The following is a 21,938-nucleotide window of genomic DNA, read 5'->3' as shown; positions in this document are numbered from 1 at the left end:
TACAATATACCACATTAACAAATTGAAGGAAAAAAAACCCCACATGATCATCTCAATTGATGCAGAAAAGGCATTCGAGAAAATCCATTATTCTTTCTTGATAAAAACACCTTGAAAGATAGGAATAGAAGGAAAATTCCTGAATATGATGAAAAGCATATATGAAAAACCTACAGCCAACATCAAACTCAATGGGGAAATGTTAAACTCTTTCCCTCTCAGATAGGGAATGAGACAAGGATGCCATAGTTATTCAACATAGCTACCATAGTTATTCAACATTGTACTAGAAGATAGAGCAATTAGACAAGAAAAACAATTAAAGGCATCCAAATAGGAAAAGAGAAAGTAAAACTCTACTTGTGAATGACATGAACCTATATTTAGAAAATTCTGAAATGTCTACAACAAAGTTACTTGAGCTAATAAATTAGTTCAGCAAAGTGGCAGGATACAAGATTGACACACAAAAATCAGTCATATTTCAGTAAACTAGTACTGAACAATCTGAGTAGGAAAATCAGAGAAAAAATTCCATTTACGATAGCAATGAAAAGACTCAAATACCTAGGAAACAGTTTAACCAAAGAAGTATAGGACCTACATGCAGAAAACTACAAAATCATGCTAAAAGAAAGCAGTGAATACCTAAACAAACGGAAAGACATTCTGTGTTCATGGATCGGAAGACTAAAGATCATGAAGCTGTCAATCCTACCCAAACTGATTTATAGATTCAATGCAATACCAATCAAAATTCCAACAGCCTACTTTACAAACATAGAAAATTTCTGTAATTTTAGAAAAATTACTAAATTCATTTGGAAATGAAAGTGCTCTCCAATAGTCAAAAGCATTCAAAAAAGAAGAGCAACATGGAAGGAATTTCACTACCCTACCTTGAAATATATTACAAAGCTAGAGTGGTCAAATCAGCATAGTACTGGCATAAAGATAGACACATCGATCAGTGGAATAGAAATGAGCATCCCGAAATAATGCCTCACCTTTGAGCCAACTGGTTTTCAACAAATCTACCAAAGCCATGTTAATGGGACAAACAAGCTCTTCAACAAATGGTGCTGGAAGAACTAGATATCCATAACCAAAAGAATGAATAAGGACTCCTATCTCACTCCCTACACAAGAATCAACTCAATATGGAACAAAGACCTAAATATAAAAGCCAGACCATAAAACTATTAGAAGAAAATGTAGGGAGACATTTTGTGGTAGGTGGTGGTTTCTGGGGCCTTACACCCAAAGCACAAGCAAAAAAAAGAAAAATAGATAAATGGAACCTCCTCAGATTTAAACACTTTTGCACCTCACAGGACTTTGTGAAAAAGTAAAAAGGCAGCTGAATCAATGGCAGAAAATATTTGGAAATCACATGTCCAATAAGGGTTTAATATCCATGATATATAAAGAGATGTTACAACTAAACAATAAAAAGACAAATGATCCAATTAAAAAATGGACAAAAGACTTTAATAGACATTTGTCCAAAGAGAAAGACAAATGGCAAAAAACACATGAAAAAAATGTTCAACATCACTAATGATGGGAAGCAGTTATGGCACAACTGATGGAACATCTGCCTACCATATGGAGAGTCCAGGGTTCTATACCCAGGGCCTCCTGACCCGTGTGGTGAGCTGACCCACGTGCAGTGCTGATGCACTCAAGGAGTGCCATGCCACTCAGGGAGTCCCCCACATAGGGGAGCCCCATGTTCAAGAAGTGCGCCCCACAAGTAGAGCCAACCTGTTCAGAAAAAAGCGTAGCCTGCCCAGGAGTGGTGTGGCACGCATGGAGAGCTGATGCAGTAAGATGACGCAACAAAAAGAGACACAGATTCCCAGTGCCACTGACAAGAATAAAAGCGGATGCAGAATATCACACAGTGAGTGGACACAAAGAGCAGACAACACAGCAGGGGAAGGGGTTTAAACTCTGGACCTCCCATATGGTAGGCAGATGCTCCATCAGTTGAGTCAAATCCACTTCTCTGTTGAATTTTGATATAAGGTTACTCATACTACTCCTATATTTTCCCTTTGATTTCTGTAAGATATCCTCTATTGAATTTTAATATTGGTAATTTGATTTCTCCTTTTTTTCTTGATTAATATATTGTTAGTAACATCGATTTTATTAACTTTTCAAAGAACCAATTTTTCGCGTTCTTAATATTATCTTTAGCTTGCCCATTAACTATTTCATTGATTTCTGCTATTTGTGCTATTTTATTTTATTCTTTCTTCTACTTGCTTTGGGATTAAATTAATTGCTTGCCCTTTTTTTTTTTTTAGCTTCTTAAGGAGAAATTAATATAATTTATTTCATTTTAATTTTTAGATTTTTAAAAATTTATGGGAAACGGACTTGGCCCAGTTGTTAGGGCGTCCGTCTACCACATGGGAGGTCCGCGGTTCAAACTCCGGGTCTCCTTGACCCGTGTGGAGCTGGCCCATGCACAGTGCTGATGCGCGCAAGGAGTGCCCTGCCACGCAGGGGTGTCCCCGCATAGGGAAGCCCCACGCGCAAGGAGTGCGCCCGTAAGGAGAGCCGCCCAGCGCGAAAGAAAGTGCAGCCTGCCCAGGAATGGCGCCGCCCACACTTCCCGTGGGGCTGACGACAACAGAAGCGGACAAAGAAACGAGACGCAACAAAAAGACACAGAGAACAGACAACCGAGGGAGGGGGGGAAATTAAATAAATAAATAAATATTTAAAAAAAAATTTTATTTCTCTCCCTTTCCCACTCCCCCTCCCCAGGTGTCTGCTCTCTGTGTCCATTCGCTGTGTGTTCTTTTGTGTCCGCTTTAATCTTTGTCAGTGGCCCAGGAATCTGTGTCTCTTTTTTGTGGTGTCATCTTGCTTCATCAGCTCTCCATGTGTGCAGTGCCACTCCTGGACAGGCTGGACTTTCTTTATGCTGGGTGGCTCTCCTTACGGGGTCACTTCTTGCACGTGGGGCTACCCTACACAGGGGACACCTCTTCGTGGCTCGGCACTCCGAGCGCGCATCAGCACTGTACATGGGCCAGGTCCACACGAATCAAGGAGGTCCTGGATTTGAACCCCAGACCTCCCATGTTGTAGGCAGACACTTTCTCGGTTGAGCCAAGTCTGCTTCCCTGAAATTTATTTAAATCACTCCTTTTTAATATAATCATTTGTTGCTATAAATTTTCTTCTAAGCATTGTTTTAACTGAACTGTATCACTCAAGTTTTGATATATTTTCATTCAGTTAGGAATAATTTCTAATTTTCTTTGTGATTCATTCTTTGACCCATGCATTACTTAGAAGTCTGTTTTTAATTTCCAAATATTGTGTGATTTTCTAGTCATGATATTATTGATTCCTAATTTATTTTGTAGCCTTAGAACATACTCTGTAAGGTTTCAGTCTTTTGAAATTTATTGAGACTTGCTTTATGGCCAAGCATATGTTTTATCTTGGTGAATGTTCCATGTGCTCTTGAATTAATAAGCATTCTGTTTGTTGTTTGTAATGTTCTGTAAGTGTCATTTAGATAAAGGTGGTTCATAATTTTAGCAGTTTGATATAATTGATGAATTCCAAAAAGAAATATTGGATTAAGCCTGTAATCTGATCTGTACCTGGGCATGACTGAGTTATGATTAGGGCAGATAAAAGGCATGGCGAAGAACAGAGTTGAGGGGCTTTTAATGTTGGAGCTTCGATTTTGGAGTTTGATGCTGAAGAATTAAACTGGAGCCCTGGGAAGTCAGCACGCAGAGGAGAGAACCCAGCCCCAGAAAGGAAGGAAACTTGAAGCCAGAGTAAAGACCCAGGAACACAGGAACCCAGGAAGCCTGAGCCCTCACAGACATCGGCAGCCATCTTGCTCCAAATAGACTTTGGTGAGAGAAGTAGATTATGCTTTATGGCCTGGGATCTGTAAGCTCTTACCCCAAATAAATACCCTTTATAAAAACCAACCAATTTCTGATATTTTGCATCAGCACCCCTTTGGCTATGTTGTCAGATCTTCTGTATACTTGCTGATTTGAGCGTTGCTGGTGTATCTGTTATGGAGAGAAAGTTATAGAGGACGCTCTTTATATGAGTTTATATTTGTCTATTTCTCTCTTCATTTCTGTCCATTTTTTTAAAACCTTTTTTCCTCCCCTGAGATGACTCTTTTGTCTATTTGCTTGTAATTTTTGCTCCTTGTCTGCTCATTGTCCTTTGGTTTCTTCTTTTGGAGGCACCTGAAACCAAACCCAGGAACTCCCGTGTGGGAGGCAGGTGCCCAACTGCTTGAGCTACATCTGTTCCCCATTTCTGTCCATTTTTATTTCATGTGTTTTTAAGCTGTTTTTGGTCCAACTTCCTTTTTGGTCATTAAGCATCCCTGATGGTATTGATTTCTTTTATAATTGATTTTTTTGACACTTTTCCCTTTCTTAGAAAAGTAGTAGGTTTACAGAACAATCATGCATAAAATACAGAATTCCCATGCACCGATAGTACATTGGTGTGGAACATATCTTGATGATAGCATATTTTTATAATTGCATTATTAGTGAAAGTCCATGGTTTAATTTAATTTTCACTATGTAGTGTAGTTCCATGGATGAAAAAATTTTTTTCTCTGTTATCATATATACAATCTAATATTTCCCTTTTTAATCATTTGCAGATATATATTTCTGCACTATTAACTGATTTCACAGTTTGGGTTACCATCACCACCATCCATTACCAAAACATTTCCATCATTCCAAGTAAGAATGCTGTATATTTTAAGCCTTAATATCCCATTCCCTATCCGCCCCCATTACTTATTCTAATTGTCTCAAATCAGTGAGATCGTACTGACACTTTTCAGTCATTCCAGAGACCCTCTGCCCATTGTGCACAAACTCCTCATTCCTTCTCACTTTCCACCCCTAGTAACCAGCACTCGGCTTTCTGTCTCTATAAAAACAAACCACTATCATAACCTTATGTTAGCAGAATTAATTACAAATCCTTTCACCAGTTCTAGTCATTTCAAAACATTTCCAAAGAACGTTTTACAAACTCTGCACAGATTAAACCTCAGCTTTCCATTCTCTAACCATATTCTTTTTCTCTAGTGATTTATAGTCTACCTTTTAACTCCATGAGTTTGCTCATTATATTGAGGTCATAATAGCGTAGCCATATCATATTTGTCCTTTTGTGCCTCATTTATTTGACTCAACATAATGTCCTACAGGTTTATCTATGTTATCACATCCTTCACAATTTCATTTCTTCTTACAGCTGCATAATATTCCATCATGTGTATATACCAGTTTGCTTCTCCATTCATAGTTGATGGACGCCTAGGTTGTTTTCCTCTTTTGGCAATCATGAAGAATGTCTCTGTGAGCATCAGTGTGCAGATGTCTATGTCATGCTCTCAGTTCTTCTGGATAAATGCCTGATGCAGTATGGCCAGGTCACAGGGTAGATCTCTATCTCACTTCCTTCGGAACCACCAAACAGAATTCCACAGTGGTTGTACCATTCTACATTCCCGCCAGCAGTGAATAAGCATTCCTATTTCTCTACATCCTCTCCAACACATGTCGTTTTCTGTTTTGTTAATAGTGGCCGTTCTAGTAGGTATAAAATGATTCCTCATTGTAGCTTCGATTTGCATTTCCCTAACAGCCAGTGATGCTGAGCATTTTTTTCATGTTTCTTTCATCTTTGTATTTCTTCTTAGAAAAATGTCTATTCACATCTTTGACCCTTTTTTTGTTAAAGGATTTATTTATTTATTTAATTCCCCCCCCTTCCCTGGTTGTCTGTTCTCTGTGTCTATTTGCTGCGTCTTGTTTCTTTGTCCGCTTCTGTTGCTGTCAGCAGAACCAGAAGTGTGGGCGGCGCCATTCCTGGGCAGGCTGCACTTTCTTTCGCGCTGGGCAGCTCTCCTTACGGGGTGCACTCCTTGCGTGTGGGGCTCCCCTACGCGGGGACACCCCTGCGTGGCAGGGCACTCCTTGCACGCATCAGCACTGTGCATGGGCCAGCTCCACACGGGTCAAGGAGGCCCGGGGTTTGAACCGCGGACCTCCCATGTGGTAGACGGATGCCCTAACCACTGGGCCAAGTCCATTTCCCTGACCCTTTTTTTTTTAAGCTTTGTTTATTTATTTCTCCCCTCCTCATTATTTGTGCTTGCTGTCTGCTCTGTGTCTCCTCATCTTTTTAGGAGTAACCGGGGACCAAACTTGGGATCTCCCATGTGGGACGGTGTCCAATTGCTTGACACAACCTCCTGCTTGTGTTTCTCGTGTCTCCTTCTTGCATCATTTCGTGTTGTCAGCTCATGTCATCAGCTCGCCATGTTAGCCTGTCACGCCAGCTCTCTGTCTTGCTCATCCTCTTCAGGAGGCACAGGGAACTGAACCTGGGACCTCCCGTGTGGTAGGTGGGAGCTCAGTCATGTGAGCCACATCTGCTTCCCTCGCCATTATTTTTTTAAAGATTTATTTTATTTATTTTTCTCCCCTCTTCCCCTTCTTGTCTGCTCTCTTGTGTCCATTCGCTGTGTGTTCTTCTGTGTCCACTTGCATTCTCTGCAGCACGGGGAATCTGTGTTTCTTTTTGTTGCGTCATCAGTTCTCCGTGTGTGCGGTGCCGCTCCTGGGCAGGCTGCTCTTTCTTCATGCGAGGTGGCTCTCCTTATGGGGTGCACACCTGTGGGTGAGGCGCCCCTACACAGAGGGCACCCCTGTGTGGCATGGCACTCCTTGCTTGTGGCAGCGCTACATGTGGACCAGCTCACCACATGGGCCAGTAGGCCCTGGGTTCGAACCTTGGACAATTCCATATCGTAGGCAGATGCTCTATCAGTTGAGCCACATCTGCTTCCCATCATGTTGATTTGACCACTGTAGCTTTATAATACACTTCAAGGTCAGGGAGCATGAGCCTTCTGACCTTGCTTGTCTTTTTTAGGATGTTTTGGCTGTATTCATGCAACTTTCCTTTCCAAATAAATTTGATAATTGATTTTAAACAAACCAATTTTATTTTTAATTAATTTCTCTCCCCTTCCCCCCCTTGTCTGCTCTCTGTGTCCACTCGATGTGTGTTCTTCTGCGTCTGCTTGCATTATCCTGTGGCACTGGTAAACTGCGTCTCTGTTTTGTTCTGTCGTCTTGCTGCACCAGCTCTCCATGTGTGTGGTGCCACTCCTGGGCAGGCTGTGCTTTTTTCACCCAGGGTGGCTCTCCTTGCAGGGCGCACTCCTTGTGTGTAGGGCGCCCCTGTGTGGGGATGCCCCTGTGTGGCACAGCACTCCTTGTGCGCAGTAGTGCTGCGCGTGGGCCAGCTCACCACACAGGTCAGGAGGCCCTGGTGATCAAACCCTGGACCCTCCATATGGTAGACGGATGCTCTATCAGTTGAGCCATGTCCGCTTCCCAGGTACGTATTAATAAAATATACAATTCATCCAAAGTATACAATCAATGGTATTTGGTATAATCACATAGCTGTGCATTCATCTCTTCAATCATTATTAGAGCATTTTCTTTGTTTAAATAATAATAATAAACAAAAAACAGACAAACAAACAAAAAATAAGAAAATTCTTCACCTCCATATCTCTCCATGCTCCCCAGCCATATGTAGCTGCTATTTCTGGCTATTCTTGCATATTTTTTAATTTATTCTTGGTTTTTTATTTTTAAAAAATGTTTAGGAGTTACTGGGAATTGAACCCAGGAAGTCATACATAGGAAGCAGGTGCTCAACGACTGAGCTACATCCATTTCCCAATGAGAGTTGGTTTTTAAAATTTGTTTGTTGTTTGTTTTTTAGCATGTACTGGGGATTGAACCCAGGACCTCATTACATGGGAAGCAGGTGCTCAACTACTGAGCTACATCTGCTCCCTTGTTTATTTATTATTAAGCAGTTTTATTGAGATATATTCACATTCCTTATGATCTATCCAAAGTGTATAATAAGTGATTTTTAATATAACCACAATGTTGTGCATTCAAAACCAAAACAGAGGGGTTATTTTTGAACTCTCAATTCTGATTGATGTGTTTATCTTTATGCCAATTCCATACTGTTTTGACCACTGTAGCTTTGTATTATGTTTCAAGGTCAGGTAGTGAAATTCCTCCCACATCACTCTTCTTTTTTAGAATGCTTTTGGTTATTCAGGTACACTTTCCCTTCCAAATGAATTTAGTAATTGTCTTTTCCTTCTATTCCTATCTTTTGAAGTGTTTTTTTGAAGGATGTGTTTTTTCCCTTCAAGCTGTTAATGTGGTATATTACATTAATTGATTTTCTTCTGTTGAACCACAGTTGCATACCAGGCATAAATCCTACTTGGTCATGCTGTTGGATTCTATTTGCAGGTATTTTGTTTATAAAGTTTGCATCTATTTTCATCAGAGAGATAGATATGTAATTTTCTTTTCATTTTTTTGAGGAGGTATTGGGGATTGAACCCAGGGCCTTGTATGTGGGAGGCAGGAGCTCAATCACTGAGCTACATCTGCTCCCCAATAACAGGCAGTTTTTTCATTTGTTTGCTTGTTTCCTTGTTTTGTTTTTAGGAGGTACTGGGGATCAAACCTGGGACCTTATACCTGGGAAGCAGACACTCAACCACTTGTGTTATAATCTGCTCCCCAAATATCTATTCTTGTAGTGTCTTCATCTGACTTTGATGTTAGGGTAATATTGCCTTCATAAAATGTATTGGGTAATTTTCCTTCCTCTTCAATTTTTTGGAAAAGTTTAAACAGGAATGGTATTAATTCTTCTTGAAATAATTAGGAGAATTCACCTGTGAAACCCATCTGGTCCTGGACATTTCTTTTTTGGGAGATTTTTGATGAAAGATTCAATCTCTTTGAATGTCATTGGTGTGTTAAGCTCTTGTCTTTCTTGTAGGGCCCATGTAGGTTTTGTGTGCCATTTCTAGCAACTCGTCCATTTTATCTAGGTTGTCCTAGTTTGTTGGCATACAGTTTCTCATACTATCCTCTCAAGATCCTTTTTATTTCTGTGGGGCCATTTGTAACTTCACTCCTTTAACTTCTGATTTTATTTATTTGCATTCTCTCTCTCTTTGCTTTGTTAGTCTAGCTAGGGGTTTGTCAATTTTATCGATCTTCTCAAAGAATCAGTTTTTGGTTTTGTTGATTTTCTCTTATTGTTTTTTCTTTTCAGTTTCTGCTCTAATCTTTATTATTTCTTTGCTTCTGCTTGCTTAGGGATTGATTTGTTGTTCATTTTGTAGTTTCTGCAGTGTTCAGTTAGATCTTTGATTTTAATTCTTTTTTTTTTTTTTAGAAGATACTAGGGATTGAACCCAGGAACGACCTCGAACATGGGAAGCAAGTGCTCAACCACTTGAGCCTCTTTCTCTTTTAATATAGATATTTAGGGCTATAAATGTCCGTCTCAGGACTGCCTTTGCCGTATCCTATAAGTTTTGGTAAGTTGTGTTCTCATTTTCATTCATCTCAATATATTTATCAATTTCACTTGCAATTTCTTCTTTGAACCATTGATTATTCAGGAATATCTTGTTCAGCCTCTACATTTGTGATTTTACCTCTGTCCCATCTACTATTGGTTTCCAATTTAATTCCATTATGATCTGAGAAGGTGCTTTGTATAACTTCCATTTTTTATATTGATTGAGACCTGCCTTGTGACCTAACATGTAGTCTATCCTCAAGAAAGATCCAAGGACATTTGAGAAGAATGTATAACCCACTAAGAATGGATACAAGGTTCTGTGTGTATCTCTTAGGTTTAGTTCATTTATCATATTGTTCAAATTCTGTTTCCTCGTTGATCTCCCTGTAGTTGTTCTGTCTCATGATGTGAGTAGTGTGTTCAAGTCTCCAATGCTTATGATAGAGATATCTGTTTCTCCCTTCAGTTTTCCCACAGTTTGCCTCATGTCTTTGGGGCACCCTATTTAGGTGCATAGATATTTATGACTGTTATACCTTCTTAGTGGATTGTACCTTTTATTAATATACAATGGCCTATATTGCTTATAACATTTTTTGCATTTAAAGTCTGTTTTGTGCAATATTAGTATAGAGACCCCTGCTCTTTTTTGGTACTGTTTGCATGGAGTATCTTCTTCCAACCTTTCACTTTCAGCCGGTTTGTATCCCTGGGTCTAGGTGAGTCACCTGTAGGCAAGATGACATAACAAAAACCGACACAGTTTCCAGGTGCCGCAAGAGAAGAATGCAAGCAGACACAGAAGAACACACAGTGAATGGACACAGAGAACTGACAACAGGGGGGAAGGGGAAATAAATAAAATAAATCTTAAAAAAAAACCATCACTAATATTAGGGAAATGCAAATCAAAGCTACAATGAGATATCATTTCACAGCTCTCAGAATGACCACTAATAAAACGATGGAAAACTACGAGTGTTGGAGAAGATGTGGAGAGGTAAGGATACTTATTAACTGTTGGTGGGAATGCAGAATGGTACAGCCACTGTGGAGGACTGTTTGGTAGTTCCTAAAGAAGCTGAATGTAGATTTGCCACGTGACCCTGCAATACCACTATTGGGCATATACCCAGAAGAACGGAGAGAAGTGACGTGAATAAACATCAGCACACCTCTGTTCATCGCAGCGTTATTCAGGATTGCCGAAAGTTGGGAACAACCCAGGTGTCCATCAACTGATGAATGGAGAAACAAACTGTGGTGTAGTCACATGATGGAATATTATGTAGCTGTAAGAAGAAATGAAGTAAGAAGCAAGGATGAACCTGGAGGACATTATGTTGAGTGAAGCAAGCCAGACACAAAAGAAAAATGCCATATGATTGCATTACTATGAACTAAATATATTGTATAACATATTGTATGATTCCATTTATGTAAAATGCAAATATAAATCAATTTATAGAGATAAAAAAGAATTTTTGTATTTGTGCTAATGACGGATACTGGTTGAAATGTTTTTCTTGTAATCCCTATCAGATTTTAATAGTGAAATTTTAAGATGAGTTGAGAAGTACTCCCTCCATCTCCTTTTTCTGAAAGAGCTTGGGGAAGATTGGTATTATTTCTTCCTTAAATATTTGATAAAATACATCTCTGGGGAAACAGAAGTGGCTCAACCAATTGGGCTCCTATCTACCATATAGGAGGTCCAGGGTTTGATGCCCAGGGTCTCCTGGTGAGGGCAAGGTGGCTCACGTGCCAAGCTGGCCCACGTAGAGTGCCGGCCCATGCAGGAATGCCACCCTGCACAGGAGTGTAGCCTTGTGTGGGAATGCTGCCCAGCACAGAAAAGTCACCCCGCACAGCAGTGCTGGCCGATGGGGAGAGCTGGTGCAGCAAGATGATGCAACAAGAGGCACAGAGGAGAGAAAATAAAAGACACAGCGGAACAGGAGAGTAATCACCTTTCTCCCACTCCGGAAGGTCCCAGGATGGGTTCCTGGAGCTGCCTAAATGAGAATATAAGTGGACACAGAAGAACACACAGTGAATGGATACAGAGAGCGGACAACGGAGTAAGGGGGGGAAGGGGAGAAATAAAAATAAAATAAATCTTTAAAAAAATACAACTCTGAAATCATCTGGAGAATTTTGAGGAGAGATTTAATAAAAAACAAAAATAAATTCAGTATCTTTGGCAGATTTAGAGCTAGTCAGACTTCTATTTCATATTGTCCATTTTGGTAATTTTTGCCTTTCAAGGAATTTTCCATTTCGTCAAACTGTTGATATTTTATTTTCCTCTTATAAATATTTATTTTTTATTTATTTCTGCCCCTTGCCCCTGCCCTGTTGTCTGCTCTCTGTGTCCATTCACTGTGTGTTTTTCTGTGCCTGCTTATGTTCTTGTCAGCAGCACTGGGAATCTTTGTCTCTTTTTGTTGTGTCATCTTGCTGCATCAGCTATCCGTGTGAGCGGAGCCATTCCTGGGAGGCTGCATTTCTTTCATGTGGTACAGCTCTCCTTATGGGGTACACTCCTTGAGTATGGGGCTCCCCTACGCAGGGGACACCCCTGGGAGGCATGGCACTCTTTGTACGCATCAGCACTGTGCATGGGCCAGCTCCACACGGGTCAGGAGGCCCTGAGTTTAAAGTCTGGACCTCCCATATGGTAGGCCGATGCTCTCTCAGTTGAGTTAAATCCGCTTCCCTGCTGAATTTTGATATAAGGTTACTCATACCATTCCTATATTATTCCTTTGATTTCTGTAAAATACCCTTTTTTCTTGAATTTTAATATTGGTAATTTGATTTGTCCTTTTTTTTTTTGATTAGTATATTGTTAGTAACATCAATTTTATTAATTTTTTCAAAGAACCAATTTTTCGCTTTGTTAATATTATTTTTAGCATCTCCATTAACTATTTCATTGAGTTCTGCTATTTGTGCTATTTTATTTTATTCTTTCTTCTACTTACTTTGGGTTTAAATTGATTGCTTATCCTTTTTTTTTTTTTTTTTAGCTTCTTAAGGAGAAATTGAATATAATTTATTTCACTTTATTTTATTTTTTTAGAATTTTAAAAATTTATCTCTCTCCCCTTACCCCCCACCCCCAGTTGTCTGATCTCTGTGTCCACTCACTGTGTGTTCTTCTGTGCCCGCTTTTATTCTTGTCAGTGACCCGGGAATATGTGTCTCTTTTTTGTTGTATCATCTTGCTGCATCAGCACTCCATGTGTGTGGCGTCATTCCTGGACAGGCTGGACTTTCTTTCGTTCTGGGCGGCTCTCCTTATAGGGTGCACTCCATGCACGTGCGGCTCCCCTACACGGGGGACACCCCTGTGTGGAATGACACTCCTTGCACTCATTAGCACTGCTCGTGGGCCAGTTCCACATGGGTCATGGTGGTCCTGGGTTTGAAAGGTGGACCTCCCATGGGGTAGGCAGACGCGCTCTCTGTTGAGCCAAGTCCGCTTCCCTGTAACTTATTTTATTTATTTATTTATTTTTTAAGATTTATTTATTTCTCTTCTCTTTCCCCACCCCCACCCCATTTGTCTGTTCTCTGTGTCTATTTGCTGCGTCTTCTTTGTCTACTTCTGTTGTTGTTAGCGGCACGGGAATCCGTGACTATTTTTGTTGCGTCATCTTGTGTCAGCTCCTCGTGTGTGCGGCACCTTTCCTGGGCAGGCTGCACTTTCTTTCGCGCTGGGCAGCTCTCCTTACAGGGCACACTCCTTGCACGTGGGGCTCCCCTACGCGGGGACACCCCTGCGTGGCACGGCACTCCTTGCGTGCATCAGCACTGCGTATGGGCCAGGTCCACATGGGTCAAGGAGGCCTGGGGTTTGAACCACGGACCTCCCATGTGGCAGACGGACGCCCTAACCACTGGGCCAAGTCCACCACCCTATATATTTATTTTTAAAGATTTATTTTTTATTTATTTCTCTCCCCCCACCATTCGCTGTGTGTTCTTCTGTGACCACTTCTATCCTTATCAGTGGCACCGGGAATCTTTTCTTTTTGTTGCATCATCTTGTTGTGTCATCACTCCGTGTGTGCAGCGCCATTCTTGGGTGGGATGCACTTTCTTTCACACCGGGTGGCTCTCCTTACAGGGCACCCTCCTTGCGCTTGGGGCTCCCCTACGCAGGGGACACCCCTGCGTGGCACGGCATTCCTTCCACACACCAGCACTGCACGTGGGCCAGCTCCACATGGGTCAAGGAGGCCTGGGGTTTGAACCAGGGACCTCCCATGTGGTAGGCGGATGCCCTATCCATTGGGCCAAGTCTGCTTCCCTGAAACTTATTTTAAATCACTCTTTTTTTATATAATCATTTGTTGTCAGAGTCTTGTTCGGTGACCCGAGGTATCGGGAATGAAAGACAAAGAAAGATTGGGTTCAGGGGATCTGAGAGCATTGATTTCTCAAGCTCATCAGACAAGTTTATTGAGTTGAGGGGCTAGTATATATACCCCTAACCTACGTGACATTCAGCACAAAATCAAGTTACCTATTACCCTTACCTCATTCTATATTAACTAGTGATTGATGAAAACCCAACAAACTTTACTGGAACTATTATTATAAGAATCAGTAACCATAAATCCTGTTACCCAGGTTGTTCTGTTCTCCAGGTATTGTTTTGCCTGCTGGTGTGCTGACGCAGCCAAGATTGTGCTCCGCACCGATAATCATAAGGGAGAGCTTGACTCAGTGGTCAAAGAAGTAACTGGCTTCCATGGAAACAACATGCCTTTGTTTCCCACATTTCCCCCTTTTTGTTTTAGTCAGGGTGACTGTGTCTGTCTTAGGTCGAGGCTACGCACAATCAGTCTTACCCGTCATGGGGAAGCGTGGCAGCGAAAGGCCACGTCCCTGTCTTAGGTTGACTGAAAGTCTAGCCAAGTTGCCCGTCACTGACTACCAGCCAAGCGCACTGACTTCGGGGTACTATTGTAGAGTTTTAGCAAGTACTATGTTGTTTGCTTGTCCCATTGTGTCCACACGGTGCAATCTCTGGCAAACACCTTTTCCCAGGCAAGCGACAACCATGAGCAACAGGATTAATACACATATCCCTATTCCTAAGGCAGATAAGAAATGCTGAGATTTCCACCAATCAACAGGATTAAACTTATTTAAATATGAAATCAAATCATTAAAGATGTCCTTATCACTATCTACGTATATCTGATTATGAGACATTTCTAAAATCTTTTTCTACAATATCTCAATTTCTAATGACATATTTCCTTTGTGTCCTAACAAATGATTTCTGATCTTATTCCATTGAAACATAGAAATGTTATAATCCAAAGGAGTAAAACAAAAATTACTTTCATTCCAATCACATTTCAATCCTCTTAACAAATTCAAATTATAAACTCGATCTCCTAAGTGTAAAACAGCAGATTCCAAATCACTAACTCTGTTATTAAGTCCTTCATCAATGTGCTCTTGACTATGCCATAAGTCACTTGCATTCTTATGCCAATCATGCACGTATTGCTGTGTCTGCACCGTCTCATGCAATGCAACAGCAGCAGTGGCAGCAGCAGTGATGACACCAATGAGGCCAAGAATGCCAGCTATGAGAAGTCCCAGAAATCTCTTAGATCGTTTCAACAGTCCTTGAGCCAGGTGGAAAAGATGATGACTTTCAGGTGATGACTGCCACATCCGATTCCTTTTCACCGGGATCCACACTCCTCATCTTCAGCGAGCCATGGTGATAATATCTCCATTCTGTAAAATATTCTCAGACAAGCAAGTATACAAAGCGCCATCCTTATAGAATAAAGCATTTTCAGTAATGGCAGCCTTCCCTACCACAAACACATGTGGATCTCTGACACATGATTGAAAATGATAAATTTGATCTAATTGTAAATATTGTCCATCCATACTTTTATTACCTTTCCATTCAGAAGTAGACGCCACTCCTAAGAAGACTTTCCATATTTGTTTTTGATCATGGATTCCAGTGCTATTGCACCATGGAAAAGGAACCATTTCCCTATATTTTTCCAATCACTATTATTTTTGGTAAAGATTACTTTCTCATCCATATCAAGAGAATCATGAAAAGGATACTGCATATTACTAATTTGTTGTCCCAAGCTATTTATACCATACCAAATAATTCTGCCCTTATATTTGTTGGGATTCCCCATAGGGGCACTTTCCCAAACTATTCCATAGGAATCATTAAAAACGACAGATCCTCTTCCCATATGGCATTCATACCATCTTAGCATATCACCAGCATTCCTCTTAGGACAACTATAACTTGGATACTTATATTCTTGGTACTGATAGGATGGGAATAAAGTTACCAAAGATTTAGTATTATTATAACTAAAATTGATCATAGTTCTATTTTTCACAGCCATACATGGTGGGCGATTGCCAATGCAAAGAGGTCGGAAATCAAATGGAAGAAGGAGATTATAAATCTTTTGTCCTTCTTCTCGTGGCTTAAGTGGTAACCTATCATCCACGGTCCAGGCAATATAATAGTTTTATTCAAATAGACAGGAAAAGAAGGATCTTTCCAGGTTAACACTCGAAGTAATGGGGGATTAGGGATATAACCCCAATATGTGTAATTACCATTACCATTGCCAGTTTCATTCACTATCAGTAGGATCTATATGTGTAGAAGATTCCAGTTCTTCAGTCCTAGGTTTAATCCTTTTTGCTGGAAGCCAGATTTCTTCTCCATTTTCTGAAATGATAAGAGCATAGCCTTGCCCCCATACTTTAACCCTGCCTTTCTTCCATTCATTACTTAAAACATCTTTCCAAAATACTGGTTGATTTTCAGGTTCTGCAATCTTTGTGGATTTTTGAGAATGTCCAAAATGACATTCAGCTGGTGTCATAGAATCATAAACGTTATGGGAAACGGACTTTGGCCCAGTGGTTAGGGCGTCCGTCTACCATATGGGAGGTCCGCGGTTCAAACCCCGGTCCTCCTTGACCCGTGTGGAGCTGGCCATGCGCAGTGCTGATGCGCGCAAGGAGTGCCGTGCCACGCAAGGGTGTCCCCCGCGTGGGGGAGCCCCACGCGCAAGGAGTGCGCCCGTGAGGAAAGCCGCCCAGCGTGAAAAGAAAGAGCAGCCTGCCCAGGAATGGCGCCGCCCACACTTCCCGTGCCGCTGACGACAGCAGAAGCGGACAAAGAAACAAGACGCAGCAAATAGACACCAAGAACAGACAACCAGGGGAGGGGGGAAATTAAATAAATAAATAAATCTTTTAAAAAAAAAATAAATAAAATAAACGTTAAGAAAATTTAAGGTAAATAAAGCTTTAGCCAATTGATCTTTAGGTGATATCATACCATCATCTCCCCCTTTTTGTTTTAAAAGCATAGTCTTGAGAGTATGATGGCATCGTTCAACAATAGCGTGACCTGTAGGATTATGGGGAATGCCGGTAACATGTTCAATAGCATATTTTTTACAAAAGGAAGCAAAGGATTTACTAATGTAAGAGGGCCCATTATCAGTTTTAATTTTTAGAGGGCATCCCATCATAGCAAAAGCAGACCAGAGATGTGAGCGAACATGATGAAACCATTCCCCACTTTGAGCAGTAGCCCACATGAAATGAGAATAAGTGTTAATACAAGCATGAACATATTGTAATTTACCAAAGGATAGAATGTGAGTAACATCCATCTGCCATAACTGATTAGGAGTCAGGCCTCTGGGATTAGTTCCAGCCTGAAAAGGCACTGCTGTCAGTGGTCCACAGGTCGGACAAGTACGAATAATTTCCTGCACTTGTAGTCTAGTAAGCTTTTGATATTTATTTCGCAGGCCTTTAGCATTAATGTGAGTTAAAGCATGGTAATCACGAGCACTTTGTAAACATCCCACTAATAAATCAGCTCGAGCATTACTTGCTGTCATAGGACCAGGCAAAGATGTATGAGAACGTATGTGTGTAATGTAAATAGGATGCTGTCTTAATCTAATGAGATGTTGCAAATCAGCAAAAAGTTGAGATAATTCATCAGTAACAAAAATATGAGCTGTTTCAATATGCTTAACAGTAAGACATACATATTCAGAATCAGAAACAATATTCAAAGGTTCCTTAAATATTGGTAACACCTTAATGATGGCAGCAAGTTCAGTACGCTGAGCAGACGTGAATGGAGTCTGCCAAGCCTGTTCTTTTCAAGAAGTAATGTATGCTGCTTTTTTATTACTATTTACTATAGTAAATACTGTACAAGATAGTTGGGCTATGCACATAGCCCTGAAAAGCACTGCAGAAGTTTATTGTTGCAGCTGGCTTGATTTGTCTTAGAAGACACTAAAGAAAGTCTTAGCAAGTTTTAAATCAAAGTGATAGCAACACAGCTGGACATTAACTTTTTGCAACTAGCAGTGTTTGGGATTGCTGCATACTACAGTGTTGTTACTTTAATCTATGATAAGAGGTTGTTTCAGTGACACACACTCTTTTATAATAATTAAAACCACAATACTTTCTATAACTTGCCACATGCATTTAAGTTCCAAGAGTTTATGAAAATTAGCCATCCTACTTTAGGGCAAGACACACTTTTTTGCAAAAACTTATTAAATTTCAATTAGCATTCTCACAAACTTTTAACCTTTTTAATATTCATTTAAGTTTTACATCCTTCATATTATCCTGTGAAGAAAAATAAGCTATTAATTTCAATCTAGGCAAGAACAACTTTTTTAAAAAGACTTATAGTAATTTTGTTAATCAAGACTCACAATTTTTATCATTGTAGAGATCTTATTAACATTTAAACTTATGTATTAATATAAGCGCTTATTTAATTTTTGGCCATTTGAATAGAGCTCTTTTATAAATTTTTATTAATTTATATTACCATCCGGAGGTATCAAAATATACACTGACATTGAACGAACAAACACAGAACAATCACAACACAGTAACAGAAACATACAGTTTACAATTAACTCATAATTCTTACTTTCTTGGTATAGCTGCTTTTAAGCTCTCTATTATATCACATTTTAAATATCACTTCTTAAGATTTCTTCTGGAATCCATGTTGCCTGTAACATGCAAGCTTGTGCTTGGAAACATTTTTATTAGTTATCAGCAATCAGTTAAGATAACTTGAGCAGCATAAATGTAGTTAAAACTCTAATTTAGCAGTTTAGACAGACCGTTAACACACATTTTTGGATTATTACTTTGTAAGACTATACTGAGACTTGAAGTTCAGGAGTAAACTATTGATTTAAAACTGAAAATTCCTTTTTAAACCTTGATAAAAATTTTGTACTGATTTTATTATCTTGGTTAAATAAGCCCAATTAGAATTAGCATGGAAATAAAACAGAACACCAATGTTGCCATGTTTTCCTCTTTTTTCAGTGGCTTAACTCTATTAACCCCCACTAGCCCACAGCTACATTGTCATGTAGACAGCAGGGGGATTGCAGAGTTGCTGCCAGAATAGTTTCCTTATCTTAGTTAACACTTTAACAGAGAGTTTTCTTACAAGCCTGATTTCACTAACAAGGACATTATTTAGTATCGTTGCCCATTTTAAATCTTTCAATAGTTTAAAAGTTTTTTGCTCAGGATGAAACTTGACACCCCCTTGTGAGTGTCGAGCATCAGGAGGAATTTGTTGAATAGTTACAGGAAAAGCTGCTACAGCTTGCATAGCCAGAGGCTCACCTTGACTAGATCCCAGTAAAAGACATTTCATTAATGGAGTAACAGGCACAGGATTTGGCTTAAAGCTGCTACGAACATAAGGCATGTCCATAGAGAAAAGTCCACTAGGTACTTTTCCAGGTTCCGGAGGTGCAGAAGGAACCTCATGAGTCAAATTAGGATATATGTTTACCTTAGAAATATTTAGCTCTGACATGGATTTAGTTAAGAACGGATTTGTGCCTCTAACTTCAAATAACTCCTCTTCTTCCTGTTCCTCCTCTGAATTCCTATCTTTACCTATATCATTCATAGCCATTTCCTCCCTTGAGAAAAGAACAATCTCTTCCTCTTCATCAGACTGCAAAGGATCTAATGCAGCAGCAATATGCTGTCCTAAGGCCCAAACTGATACAGGTATATTCTCTCCTTTCTGATATGCTCTCCTCAATTCTTTCATTACTTGCCTCCACTGCTTAACATTCATCAAATTCTTTCCTTGCGGTTGAAACCAATAACAATGCTTTTGAACCAAAGCAAACAATTTTAACAAATCTGCCGTCTTAACTGTGACGCCTACACTGTGCAACAGTGTTTTCAAAACCTGTGAATATTCTTCCAAGCGTCCTGGTTGATTACCCATACCCTGATGCTAACGGAAAGCAAAACTTAATAATATGAAGCAGCAATTTACCCGGGTTAATTAATTTCGACACTTCTTACCTTAAAAAAGGCTTTTTAGCTTTCCGCGTTCCCGATCCAGAGGTGGAAGATCCTACCCTGCCGTGTCTTGATGAATCCTCTGCCTCGGGCCCCACGTCTGGGCACCACCTGTCGGAGTCTTGGTCGGTGACCCGAGGTATCGGGAATGAAAGACAAAGAAAGATTGGGTTCAGGGGATCTGAGAGCATTGATTTCTCAAGCTCATCAGACAAGTTTATTGAGTCTAGGGGCTAGTATATATACCCCTAACCTACGTGACATTCAGCACAAAATCAAGTTACCTATTACCCTTACCTCATTCTATATTAACTAGTGATTGATGAAAACCCAACAAACTTTACTGGTACTATTATTATAAGAATCAGTAACCATAAATCCTGTTACCCAGGTTGTTCTGTTCTCCAGGTATTGTTTTGCCTGCTGGTGTGCTGACGCAGCCAAGATTGTGCTCCGCACCGATAATCATAAGGGAGAGCTTGACTCAGTGGCCAAAGAAGTAACTTGCTTCCATGGAAACAACATGCCTTTGTTTCCCACAATTTGTAGGTATAAATCTTCTTCTAAGCATTGTTTTAACTATATCACTTAAGTTTTGATATATTTTCATTCAGTTAGGAATAATTTCTAATTTTCTTTGTGATTTATTCTTTGACCCATGCATTACTTAGAAGTCTGTTTTAATTTCCAAATATTGTGTGATTTTCTAGTCATGATATTATTGATTCCTAATTTATTTTGCAGCCTTAGAACATACTTGTAAGATTTCAGTCTTTTGAAATTTAGACTTGCTTTATGACCAAGCATATGGTTTATCTTGGTGAATGTTCCATGTACTCTTGAATTAATAATGTTTGTAATGTTCTGTAAGTGTCATTTAGATACAGGTGGTTCATAATTGTAGCAGTTCGATATAATTGATGAATTCCAAAAAGAAATATTGGATTATGCTTGTAATCTGATCTGTACCTGGGCATGGCAAGTTATGATTAGGGCAGATAAAAGGCATGGCGAAAACAGAGTTGAAGGCTTTTAATATTGGAGTTTTGATTTTGGAGTTTGATGCTGAAGAATTAAACTGGAGCCCTGGGAAGTCAGCATGCAGAGGAAAGAGAACTCAGCACGCAGAGGAAAGAGAACTCAGCCCCAGCAAGGAAGGAACCTTGAAGCCAGAGTAAAACCCAGGAACACAGGAACCCAGGAAGCCTGAGCCCTCACAGACATCGGCAGCCATCTTGCTCCAAATAGACGTTGGTGAGGGAAGTAGCTTATGCTTCATGGCCTGGTATCTGTAAGCTCCTACCGCAAATAAATACCCTTTATAAAAACCAACCAATTTCTGATATTTTACATCTGCACCCCTTTGGCTGACTAATACAAGAATGTTGTCAGATCTTCTGTATACTTGCTGATTTGAGCGTTGCTGGTCTATCTGTTATTGAGATAAAGTTATAGAGAGAGCTCTTTATACGAGTTTATATTTGTCTATTTCTCCCTTCATATCTGTCCATTTTTTTTAAAACCTTTTTTCCTTCCCCTGAGATGGCTCCTTTGTCTATTTGCTTGTAATTTTGCTCATTGTCTGCTCACTGTCCTTTGGTTTCTTCATTTGGAGGCACCTGGAACTGAACCCAGGAACTCCCATGTGGGAGGCAGGTGCCAAAATGCTTGAGCTACATCTGTTCCCGATCTCTGTCCGTTTTTATTTCATGTGTTTTTAAGCTGTTTTTGGTCCAAGTTCACTTTTGGTCATTAAGTCTCCCTGATTGTATTGATTTCTTTTATCATTGATTTTTTTTTTTTGACATTTTTCCCTTTCTTAGAAAAGTAGTAGGTTTACAGAACAATCATGCATAAAATACAGAATTCCCAAGCACCGATAGTACGTTGGTGTGGAACATATCTTGATGATAGCACATTTTTATAATTGCATTATTAGTGAAAGTCCATGGTTTAATTTAATTTTCACTATGTAGTGTAGTTCCATGGATGAAAAAAATTTTTTTCTCTGTTATACATACAATCTTACTTTTCCCCTTTTA

At 39.9% G+C, this 21,938-nt stretch overlaps 1 long non-coding RNA gene across 1 annotated transcript; it reads right to left on the bottom strand.

Moving 5' to 3' along the window:
- Nucleotides 1–13,884: 13,884 nt before the first annotated feature.
- Nucleotides 13,885–20,425, bottom strand: LOC131274792 (uncharacterized). Its single transcript, XR_009182079.2, has 2 exons — nucleotides 18,479–20,425; nucleotides 13,885–16,219 (listed from the first exon to the last, which is right to left on the bottom strand). It is a non-coding gene; the product is annotated as an uncharacterized lncRNA (long non-coding RNA).
- Between the last annotated feature and the right edge of the window lie 1,513 nt (nucleotides 20,426–21,938).

Source organism: Dasypus novemcinctus, chromosome 20 (assembly GCF_030445035.2).
Source record: "Dasypus novemcinctus isolate mDasNov1 chromosome 20, mDasNov1.1.hap2, whole genome shotgun sequence".
NCBI classification, from domain to species: domain Eukaryota; kingdom Metazoa; phylum Chordata; class Mammalia; order Cingulata; family Dasypodidae; genus Dasypus; species Dasypus novemcinctus.
The sequence above is the reverse complement of the archived record's forward strand: the minus strand, read 5'-3'. Positions and strand labels throughout refer to the sequence as shown.